This window comes from Canis lupus, chromosome 30, assembly GCF_048164855.1.
Source record: "Canis lupus baileyi chromosome 30, mCanLup2.hap1, whole genome shotgun sequence".
In the NCBI taxonomy this organism is placed as follows: domain Eukaryota; kingdom Metazoa; phylum Chordata; class Mammalia; order Carnivora; family Canidae; genus Canis; species Canis lupus.
The window spans coordinates 33,890,492-33,902,750 of record NC_132867.1 but is presented as its reverse complement, the minus strand read 5'-3'; positions in this window follow the sequence as shown (position 1 = coordinate 33,902,750).

The following is a 12,259-nucleotide window of genomic DNA, read 5'->3' as shown; positions in this document are numbered from 1 at the left end:
CAAGATCACACCCTGAGCCCAAAGGCAGACGCTTAACCACTGAGCCACCCAGGCGCCCTCCCCTGTCCATTTAATGTGAGTTTACATTCACCTGGTTCAAGACAGAGACATTTTCCCATTTTTAACAGAGACCTGGAAATAAAGAGGTAGACACTGGCATGGAGCAAGATTGGCTCGGACATGATGGCAGCCTCACATGCGAGAACAGAGCCCCAGGAAGCGACAGGTCCAAAAAATACAGTGATCGTTGCTTCCTGGACCGTCTGGATGAAGTAGCTCTGAGAGCTTCAACCTTCTGCCACTGCATACTTCCTTGCCTGGCGCTGAGATTTCATGGATGACCCAGAGCTAAATGGGCTTCCAAGATCTGAGGGAGGGTGAGGGTTACAAGACAGCCAACAACTGTAAGGTTATTCTCTATTTTTTATTAAATTAGGCGTGCCCTTAACCATGTTCTCTGATTGTTATGGTTGAATTGTGTTTTGCTGAAATTCGTATGTTGCTATCCTAACCCCCGGTGCCTCAGAACGTGACCTTATCTGGGGCCCTTGCAGGTGTACTTAATGAGGTCCTTAAGGTGGACCCTTAATGTCATATGACTGGTGTCCCGATGCAAAAGAGGGAAATATGGCCACAGACCTGCAAACAGGGAGGCCACCATGTGACATTGAAGAGTACGAAGTTGATGTGTGTATAAGCCAAGGAACGCCAAGGATTGCCCAAAGCTCCAGAAGCTAGGAGAGAAGTCTGGAGCAGATTCAACCTCCAGGCCCTCTGCAGGATACACCCATTGCTGAAATATTGGTCTTGTATCTTCCAGCTTCCAGAACTCCAAGATACTAAATTACAGTGGCCCCAGGAAACTTAACACACTGATGAAGTTTTGTTTGCACATTTTCTCACCTAAAAAAAAATAGAATGTCAGTTTATTATTGGGGTTTTTTTTTTTGACCTTTAGCTAAAGTAGGGCAAGCAATGGTTTGAGAGATGACTTCTAAACAAACTGAAAACAAGTGTACAAACTAGAAACACCAGAGATATTCTTATTATTTGCGTCAAGTAATATTTTTCAGAAATCATGAGTGACAACCACTCGCTTGTTTACAGTAGGATTTTCCAGCCTCTAGCACTCATCATTTATGAAACAAAATATTAGTTGAAGGCCTCAGAAGATTGCCAATAAAACTGCTAAAACATTCTTTTGATCTCAAGGCAGCACTGAGGACAGATACTTCATTCCTTCTGGAAAATGCTTTGTTCTTTTGACTCCACTTAAGGAGGCAATAGAAAAGCATATAATACATTAGGCGTTCTTTCTTTGTAGAACAAAGTTAATCCAGGTCCTTATCATATGAAACTGCACAGGGATATAATCTTTTAGAAGACGTAAATAATTCTCTGTAATACATTTGGAAATTCTTTGATCTTTCTATATACTTTTCCATAGCAAAATGGTCCTGCACACTTTATTTTACATGTTTAGGAGTTTGTTAAATAAAGTTAGAGAAGCAATATTAGAATTTAAATTTTTTTTTTTTAAACTAAAACAACCAATTTTACTAGGTCCTGAAAATTTCTAAATTACATGCCGGTCGGCCCCTCCTGTTCCGATGCCAACAGCATGGATTTCTCATATATTTACTTTTCTCTTGTTTTATCTACTCTGTTAATGGATTTTAAAAGATTGTTTAAAAGCCTGTCCTCCCTTGAAATTTTTAATATTCGTTTTCTTTTAGCATTCCTGCTGTATCAGTGGTTCTTGTTCTAATCTCCGCCCCTGCCAGTCTCCCGGTGGATTGGGTTGATCAGGGATTGGGAGAAAAGAACAGTGACCAGGAAGTTAGAATCTTAGAAGGTCATATATTCATTCCATAGGAAAGATCTGAAGTTCTTTTGATAGGGCGTAGGGGATCCTGAAGAATGTCAAACAGCGGAGTGATAGAATCAGATGTGCCACTTGGAAAAAGCACTCCGGAAGCAGTTTAGGGAATGGGTGGGTGGCCCTGGGGTGGAGGTATGAGGCTGGAATCAGAGAGACTTGGTTGAGAGGCCATAGAAGCAGTAAGCCACGGTGGCATTGGGCGTGGGGAGCAGCTGGAGGAGGTAGACAGATCCAATAAGACTGTGTCAACGGTCTACACGTAGTGCTGCTTGTGGTTACGTTAGTGCCAAAAACACTGGTAGTAGGGATAACTCAACCCATCCCCTTGTGGGGAAATAAAATTGAATAGTTGATGCTATTTAATAAGTGAAAAGAGAGAATCAGGAATCATTATTTGTTTCCATCCCAACTACGTGAGTGTCGTTCTGAGGAATTCAGGAAATTCTAAGTCAAGAAGCTTGGTCGAGGTGAACTCTTGCACATTCGCAGAATTCCCTGGGCTAGCGCGAGTGGTCAGCTACTGTACTTTGTGACGTTTCTCTGCTGTGTCTGTGCTCCAAACAGCCGGGGTGGCATCACTTGCTGATATGCTCAGGACGGGGACAGAGAGCAAGAGATCCACTCAGCCTGCCTTCTCAGTTGTGTTAAGGTGGGGTCTGTCTGCAAGCACCTTTTAGGGGCTAAGGTCCCTGTGTTGTGAATACTTGGCCCTTTTAGAGAAGTTGAAGGAAGTGGCCTGTTACCTCTCAAAATTGGGCCTACTACAGTGGCATCGCGGGGAGCCCTGCCATTTGCCCTGGGGTGGGCTGCCCACTGTTGGCCCACTGTTGGCCAAAGGCCCCAAAGAGAACCAGACAGGATGGCCTGCAGTTTGCCCAGACCATACCTTCTCCAAGTCCAGGGGGCAGGTAAAACTTTGCTCCCAGGTGTGATCAAATCTATTTCACACAGAAGGCCAATAGGTGGCAGAGCAATCTTTCCTACATGCCAGAATGAAAATGTATATCGATATCACCATTATCAGAACTCTGTTGCTGAGCTTTAATTACAAGACACTCGAATCACTCATAACTAGACAATTTCAGAATTTTTACACACTTTGTACCTTTATATATGTAAATGCCAAATGTTGTACAAAATGATTCCAGTTTAATTAAGATTTTAAACCCCAGAACAGTTAGCTAAAGATTTTAAACCCCAAACAGTTATAGGCACAGTTTGTTTACCTGAAGCTTATCTTCCTGTGGCTATAAATTTTTCTTCTCATTTTATGGGATATTTCATTTATTTTTTATTTTTTATTTTTTATTTTTATTTTGGCATCCAGGAACAAAAGTGAAAACAATGCTAACTGTAGGCCTTTTAAAACAAATGTCCTTTGTGGATTAGAAAGCAGACTATCTCTAGCGAGGGTTTGTCTATGTGATTTCTTTTTTTTTTTTTTTAAGATTTTATTTATTTATTCGTGAGAGAGACAGAGAGAGAGAGAGACGCAGAGACACAGGCAGAGGGAGAAGCAGGCCCCATGCAGGGATCCCGACGTGGGACTCGATCCCAGGTCTCCAGGATCACCCCCTCGGCTGAAGGCGGCGCTAAACTGCTGAGGCACCCGCTGCTGTCTATGTGATTTCAAAACGTCAAGCACCTAATAAGAAATTTATAGACGTACCAACATCTTGGAATCTGAGAAACAGGAAGATTTGCTTTTTTGAAAAATTGAATTTTTGCTCTTGAAATGGAAATTAAGATACTGCCTTAGAAATCCTCCTCATTTTTATTCCAACCATACGCATTTTGCTAATTTTGTTTGTTTGCTAGTTTGTTTTACCTTCCTGCATTAAGAAGACAGTATTTAGGGCTAATTGAGGAACACCCAAATGGGAAGATTTTAGAAAAAGTCACAGATGTCCCAGTGGCTGTTTTATATGGGAAATGATCCTGTCTTTAATATAAAGTGGTCTCCGGGGTTTTGTCTGCGTTGGACACGCACCTACCGGCTTCCTTCAGAATCTCATCTTTGCATTTATTACATTTATTACTTGTAGTCCAGTCTGAGCAGGGACTCCAGGTGAGGTCAGTGAGGAATTGTTTTTGCCACATCATTTAAGGGGGCACAGAAAACCTCAACCAGCAAGATAAATAATATTTAACGCAATATGTTTAAGAATCAAAACTAATGCAGAAAAACCGGTGATGAGCAAAATATCAAAAGTCTAAACAATAACAGGATCAGTAAGAGTGTGGTCTTGAGCCCTGTTCCAGCCTGAGGCAAAAGGAAACATCAAGGATACTGAATCCTGTCTTTATTTAAAAGGTTGGTTATTTGGTTCATCATGATTTTTGGCACTGATTTCGACGTTTTTAGAATATTGCAGTCAAAGCTTACTTACCTTGATTCCTGCATGTTTTGGGTACCCCCTTAAATTTTGTGTCCTGGGCTAGCATCTCACTCTGGTCTGTCTAATCCTGAGGTCGCTGGTCATCATCCATCATCGTGGTATTTATAAAAACGTCTAGCAGGCCTTCTTATGAACAGGACCGTGGCCATCATCCCAAAGGAAAACAACACTGAACTGTAGAGTATGAGTTAGGATGTCCAGCAAATTGCTGATGGTTCCCGGGATCACTTCAATTTTTAATAAATCTACATTGCAGTCTTAAAAATTTCTTTTGTTTCTTCTTTTTTTCTTTCCCCTGCTTTGCTTGTGGCCCAACCACACCCTTAGTCTGTGCATTGGGTAACCCAGCTGTTCGGTAAGATGCTCAGCTATTCCTGAAAGTGTCTCCTTTCCAAGGGTCTTCAGAGCCCAAACCACGTCGTTGCTTCAATCAGACTTTTTTTTTTTTTTTTTTTAAGATTTTATTTATTTGTTCATGAGAGACACAGCGAGAGAGGCAGAGACACAGGCAGAGGGAGAAGCAGGCTCCATGCAGGGAGCCCGATGAGGGACTGGATCCCGGGTCTCCAGGATCGCGCCCTGAGCCAAAGGCAGGCACCAAACCGCTGGGCCACCCAGGGATCCCCCTTCAATCAGACTTCTAATTGAAGAAATTGCTGTGAACTGGAACTTTCAATTTTTTTTTTTTTGAATTTTCAATTTTAACCCATCTGAATATCTAAGTAACAGTCAAATTGAATCCAGGTCTCCATAGAGATTCCTCTGAATTACTGCAGGGTGGTACAGGGGACAGGCTGGCTTGCTAGTAGACACAGTTTGCCCCAAGGAGGACCCTGTCCTCCAGGAGATTTTGTTCTGTTTTTCACTCCTGATTCCCATAGAAGCGAAATCTTCTTATTCTAATAAAGCCAACTGATGGGATTACTCACTGCTCTACTGTACCCTGTGAAACAGTTATGTAGCCTGTTCAAGATAGCAAGCTATGAACCATCTCAACACTTTGCTATGGAATTTGCTTTGAAGCTTGCCCAGGAAGCATTTTTTCTATGAATGGAAATAAGTGTCTTTTAAAGAGCAAAGCGAATTTATTTCTCCTATTCCACTCCCTCTTCCTCCCGACCCACCCATCAAAAGTGTGGCAATTTCAAGCTGAAACTCAAGAGTGGGCCAGACATACGCCAACGCTCCGGGCCATCTGACCAAGTGCTGCCACGGAGCTCACGCGAGGCAGGAGGAGGGTAGATTCCCTCGCACACTTGACTTCACAGTCATGCTTTTGCTTATAAACAGTGATGAAGGAAAAGCCTTTTAGGCGTGAATACAGATTGGAAAAATACAAGTTTGAGGTCCAGTGTCCTCAGCTAGACGTGACAGGATAAGGAGACAAATAAACATCAGTTAGAAGAAGCACCATCCTCCGGGAACATTCTGTGAACGGGTGATGTAAGACCTACTCGGGTCAGTTAGCATCTCCGTGAATTTGTTTATGGGACCACAGAGCAATCAATGGTATTTAGGATGGGTATTTTCGAAGATGGTCAGATTTTAGAAAGATCTAAGTTAAAGCACTTCAAAGGAAAAAGAGATTAGAGTCAGACTCCTTTTCTTAAAAATGTTAATTTTACATTGAACACTCTAAAGAAAAGGAGACTTTCTTCTTAGAACTGGGTTTTAGGTATTCAGATGTTATTTGTTCTATAACAATTCTTTCTCCGAAAATTCCAGACAGAAAATGTCCTTCTTGCTATGTCAATTCCCAATTAGTTTGCTATTTTTGAAAGAAATAACAGAATGTTTTTACTTTTATGATGATTTTATAGCTTGCATTTTTTAAAATTATATTTTCCCCATCATTAAGCAATTCTGGAGAATGAGAACAAAACAAAATTGAATATTGAATAATTTAGTTGAGCTGTTTTTCTTTTTCCAAACATGTTTAAACTCATGCTGGAAAAAAAAAAAAAAAGTTGGATGACTGACTTTTTAAGGAAGTAAATGTATATCCTGTCTTTTCCTGAATACACAAGAAAACTGGGTTAAGCCATATTTTCTTTAAAATTATTCTTGGCAACTCTTTGGGAAAATCTGTTAGCTTGTCAAGATAAATTTTACAAGCAGTATCCCAGGTTATGGAAACCATTGCAAAATATCTGAGAGATAAAGGACCTTTGCAGAACTAGGGTTACAAATGTGTTTATGTATTTTATATATATTTTGGTACTGTGAGTACTCAAAATATTTGGATGTTGGGTAAGCTAGAGACAGCTTTCATTATTTTGTTTTATTTTTTAAGTAAGAGATACTGTAGTGAAAGAGGATTTACAGTTTGAAGGCGGCACCTGGTGAGAATGAATGCTCGCAGATTCTCTGAGAAGTAAGTTCTCTGCTCTTTTGAGAATATGCTCTGTGGACAACTGTCTAGTGTGTTGTTTTTGTTCTCAAATGTTTATCGAGTGTTATCAGTGAGGACAAGACCTGACATTAACCAAATGAGTGGGGCATTAGGATTTCGAATTTGTCTGTTGCATTGGCTGTAAGGCCTTATGACTTTTGCTTTATCTGATTATGCATGAGAATGCTCAGGCTTTTTGTTTTTATTATTTTTTATATTTATTTATTTATTTATTTATTTATTTATTTATTTATTTATTTTTCAAATTTCTATGAGTTTTCAAGGGCTCACCTCTGGTTACTCCTTCTGACACCGACACCCGCCTTCCCTCTACCATTGACGTAGGGTGATGCTTCCAGTCTTCTGGAAAGAAAAGCCATGTAAAGGAAGTATGGTGCACCCACTGTGCTGTTCTTTTTCATAGGATTATAACTAATAGAGGCTTGGGGTATCCTAAATTGAAAACAAAAATCTTGAAGCCAGACAAGCATGCATTCAAACCCCGTAGCCTACTCACTGGCTGTGTGACTATGGACAAGTTATTATCCACTCTGAGCTCTTTGAGTTTCTTTCTCATAAAGCTGCTGTGAGATCATGTGTGCAAGTGTTGAGCGTGGTGTCAACACACTGGGGTGTCCCATGAAGGATATTGGGCTGTGTTGGTGCCGTTACTGTCATTGCTACTGACTGCTATTATTATTATTGATAAATTGCAGGGTCCATGTAGGAGCATGATGATGCAAGGGACAGGGATGGGAGAAGAAAGCAAGAGGCGAAGTGGTTGGAGGAGGAGGGTTACAGGCTAAAAGATTAGGAAACTAAGCAAAGCCCAACTGGTTGAGCTGGTCAGGACTCTACCTGGATTGCAGCCCAAGGGAATGAAATGTACCTTCCCAGAGCAAATTCAGTTCTTATTCTTATCAGACCATGGCCTGATGAGATAATAACCCAGTTGGCAGGAGGGAGGGGGCAATACAAAGATGCCATGTTTCGTCATACTCTGCGAGGCCCAGGGAAGCCAAGTTATACAGTCAGACTCTTGAAAATCCTCTTGCTCTAAAAAGGCACAGTTGGGAAGATCCTTATGATGCAGTCTCCAGCAGCTCAGCCCTCCTGGCCCCAGGTTAGCTCTGTTCCCAGGGCTTCACTGCAGCCTCTGGCCACTGAGTCAGGCCTGAGTGACTGGCCCCTGACTTTCTCACTTTTGCTTGTCCCCCCGCCACACCCCCCCCCCCCCCCCCCCCCGCCACTGTGCTTGGTTTGGCTGGTGTTCTTGGCCTCCTATCTGGGTCCTGCCCTCCACCGACCATGCTGTTCTGTTTGTCTTATTTGAGTCTGTCCTGAGAGCCATAGGGCTTAGGTTAAATCCTGGAAGGTTCTCTGGCCTTCCTTATGAGGGCTGCTTCTCTGACTTGACCCACTCTCATCTTTTCAGGGTATGTAACTCTCTTCCCTTCCTATCTTTTAAATCTCAAGATGATTCATAGAATTCGGGCTATTTTTCACACTATCGACATCTCGGATGTTTCTACTCCATGAGTCAGCAAGACTAAATACATATTTGATGGAGAACTTATTTTTGAATTTTTAAAATATTTTAAAATAAAAAGGTTACTTTTAGATTGAAGGATATTTTGAATTATTTTTAATTCATTAGAATTAATTTTCAGTAGGGCTGAGGTTAAGGAACTGAAAAGAATGTCTTTGGCCATAACCAAAGAGGTAGAGTGATTCAGTATTCTTTTTATTTTTTTTTTGGGGGGGGTTCATCTTTTTTTCCCTTTTTAAAAACTGTGATAAAATTTGTGTGACATACTATTTATCATTTTAGCCATTTGTAAGTGTATATAACTCAGTGTATAAAATGCATTCACAATGCCATCACCACTAACTATGCCCCAAATTTTTCATCATACTCAATACAACTTCCACTCTCGCTTCTCCCACAGTCCTCTCCCTCCCTGCTAACTCTATTTATTCATTGTTTTTAACCATTAGGAACCCAATTGAACTAGCTAAACCTATGCCTTCGTTTCTTTTTTTTTTTTTAAAGATTTTCTTTATTTACTTATTTGAGAGAGAGAGAGAGAGAGCTGGGGGAGGAGCAGAGGGAGAGGGACAAGCAGACTCTGTGCTGAGTGCAGAGCCTGATGCAGGGCTCGATCACACGACCTCGAGATCAGGACCTGAGCCAAAATGGAGTCAGATGCTTAACCTACTGAGCCACTCAGGCACTCCTGTATTTGTTTTCTTTTTTAAATTCTTATTTAAATTCAATTTGGTTAACATGTACTGAATTATTAGTTACCAGAGTAAATTTAGTGAGTGATTCATCAGTTGTATACAGTAACACCCAGGGCTCATTCTATTAAGTGCTGTCCGTAATGCCCTGCCATTTTTTTATTGCGACATTAACAGATGATCACAGACGAAGTGACTTAAATACTGTAAACGTATTATTTCACAGTTTTAGCAGGTGTGTTGTGCTGGAGCTCTCTGTTTGGGGTGTCTCAGGCTGCAGTGAAGACGCTGGATGTCCTCATGTGTGGCTCAGGGACCTCCTCCAAGCTTGTGGCTAGTGGAACTCATTTCCTTGTGATGCATGATTGAAGCCCTCAGTTCCTTAATGCATGTTGGCCTAGGGCCTTTCTCAGCTGCTAGTAGCTGCTGGCTGTCCCCTGCCATCAGGCCCTTCCAGTGGTTTGCAGCTTAGTAGCTACTGTTTCTTCCAGGGCAACAGGAACCTATCCCTGACTTCTTCTCTGGGATCATCCAGAGAAGCTTTCTCTTCTAAAGGCCTCACCTGATGAGGTCAGGCTCACCCTAGATAATCCCCCTGTCCTTTTGCCATATAGTGGGACACAATCCCAGACCTGATATCTCAGTATATTCACAGGTTATATAGGGCATGTACACACCAAAGAAGGATATCTTGGGAGCCAAGATACAATTCTTCTACCACATCTGAACAGGGCCAAGGGTCCAAATGCTCCGTTGATAGTAATTTCTGTGCTTAATTTCAAACTATTTCTGCTGTTCTGCTTTTGAAGGCTGTGCAGGTTGGAAACTGGGCCTGGAATATAAGTCCCCAGCTCTGATTCATGTGAACTTGATCAGATCCTTTCACTTTCTGGATTTTTTAATCCTTGCCTGCATTCAAGGCTCCTTAGTAAAGGGCTATGGATCTGTGATATGATGGGCAATCCCATATTCACTCAACAGACACTCACTAAGCATCTTCCACATGCCAGTTCATGGGAGGACTGTGGCTTTTGCCAGTTCTGAATATCTCTTCAGGAGATCCCCTTTGTCATTTGTGTATGTGTGTGTGTGTGTATTAATTTAATGCCTAGTGCATACCAGACATTGTTGCAGGCACTGAGGATACATCAACGATCAGGTCAGCTAAAAGTTCCTGCCTTCTTGGGGTTGACATTGTCATAGGGAAACAGAAAGTGAGCATCCTACATATATAAAATCCTTAACATGCCAGAGAATGCTTAAAGCCATGGATGAAGACCATTCTGGGTAAGGCTGCCTGGGAATGCTGGGTGGCAAGGTGGGAGGAGGCGTGTAATTTTCAAGGGTGGTCTTTAGTAATACAGAAAGTCCTAGGAATACCAGCCAGGTGATATTCTGAAGTCATCTCCTGAAAATAATCATTAACAGAGAGAGGCCTTTATCAAACATGCAGCTACACGGAATGATGTGCAGTGTGCTGTTGAAAGGGATTCGGTGTCCAGGGCCCCGCCTGCAAGGAGTGATCGGTTCCAGTCTCTTGAACCGCCACAGGCAACAATGGAATAATAATGAAATGGTCGGATCCTACACATGGTGAGAGCCAGCTCTCTGCAGACTTTCAAATGGATGTGGAGTATTTTTGAGCAGCCTCCCACTCTCACTGGGGCCTCATCAGCTTTAGCAATGTCCCTGGGATGGGCACTGGGCCAGGGAACAGGACAGCCAGAGCGACTTTGGGCTGGCCTCCTCCAAACATTTCGTGTGCCAGTTCACAAAACTGTTGTTCTAGCAAGGAGGTGACTTCCCAAGGTCACCCAGCTCCAGCAATCCTGACTCCTCATACAATGCTCTTCCCACTCTAGCTTCCAGCCCTCAAGGCTTCCTTCAACTCCCACACACTCCCACCAATGCCCTGCAGGTGCATCTCTCTAGCCTGTAAATGCCCAAGGGAAGGGACCATACCTTATTTGATGCTGGATTCATGTTCTAGGGGGGCTGTGGTGAGGTACCACCAACTGAGTAGCTTTAAGCCTCAGAAATGTGTTGCCTGGAGGCCAGAAGTCCAAGATCAAGCAGGGTTGGTTCTTTCTGAGCTTTGAGGGAGAAGCTGCTCCATGCTCCTCCCAGAGTTTCTGGTGGTGTGTTGGTGAGTTTTGGCATTCCTTGCCCCATCTCTGCCTTCATCTTCACTTAATATCCTTCTTATATGCATGGCTGTGTCCAAATTTCCCCTTTTTATGAGGACACTGGTCATATCAGATAGGAGCCCATCCTAGGACTTTGCCTTAACTAATTACACAGCAAAGGCCCTATTTGCAAAGAAAATCATACTGTGACATTCTGGGGGTATTAACAGATGAATTTTGGCAAGACACAACTGAACCCGTAAGGGATGTTACAGTCCCAGCACATAGCGTAGAAGTGGCACTCAATACAAATGTGATGGGTAAACACAAGAGTGAAGCTTCTTTCCTCTGGGTTCTTCCAGATTGCCATGATCTACCCCCCTGATGATCTACCTTTCTTATCTCTTCATACTTCTCAGGCTGCTCTCTATCTATCAGCCATGGGATCTAGTCTAGGGATATGTACCAATGAGAGAGGACCAGATCTCCAGAGGTAGTTTGCAAAGGAAACATTGCCTGGTAGATATTCTGACCATACAAAGAGAAGCCTGCACTCAGGTGGGTATTTTAGAGGTGGTCTCTGAGATGACATAAAGTAAGGCCAGGGCTGACTCGTGAGTCCATCTTCTCCACAAATTCCAAACTCTGGCTCCAGCAATGGAGCATTTTGGCCAGATTTCTCCATGCACAGTGTTCGAGTGAAATTTCACCGTAAGTGTTGCACAGCTGCAGAAGTGCAGGGAGATCCTAGGATATACATTTCGAGAATCAGCACTAATCCATGAAGCCTTCAGGATTTTTTTCAACCAGGAGGAAAGTCTTCCTTCTCTAAATCCCTCTAGCACTTACTGTCTCCAGCAAACATAAGTGTACTGTCCCAGAATCGATTATATCATAACTGTTGGCCAAGAGATTAAATATAGGAGCAGATGATTGGGATAGTCCAGAGATGGCCTTATGTGTTAGCAGAGTAAGTTTGCAAGGTTAGGTAATGCTGGGATATCTCTCCTCTGTTTTAAGTAATCCGTTCTACTTTGACACCAGAAATTCCCTTTAGTGAAGGAAGATGACATGCATCAATGATCAAGATAAGACATTTACTCCAGTTTATACCAAGATGTGAGTGACTGATATAACATTCTCATCCAAGATTAGGTGTTTTGTTGTTTTGTTTAGATCAAGTTTTGATAAAAGAAAATAAAACAAGGCAATACAGAGG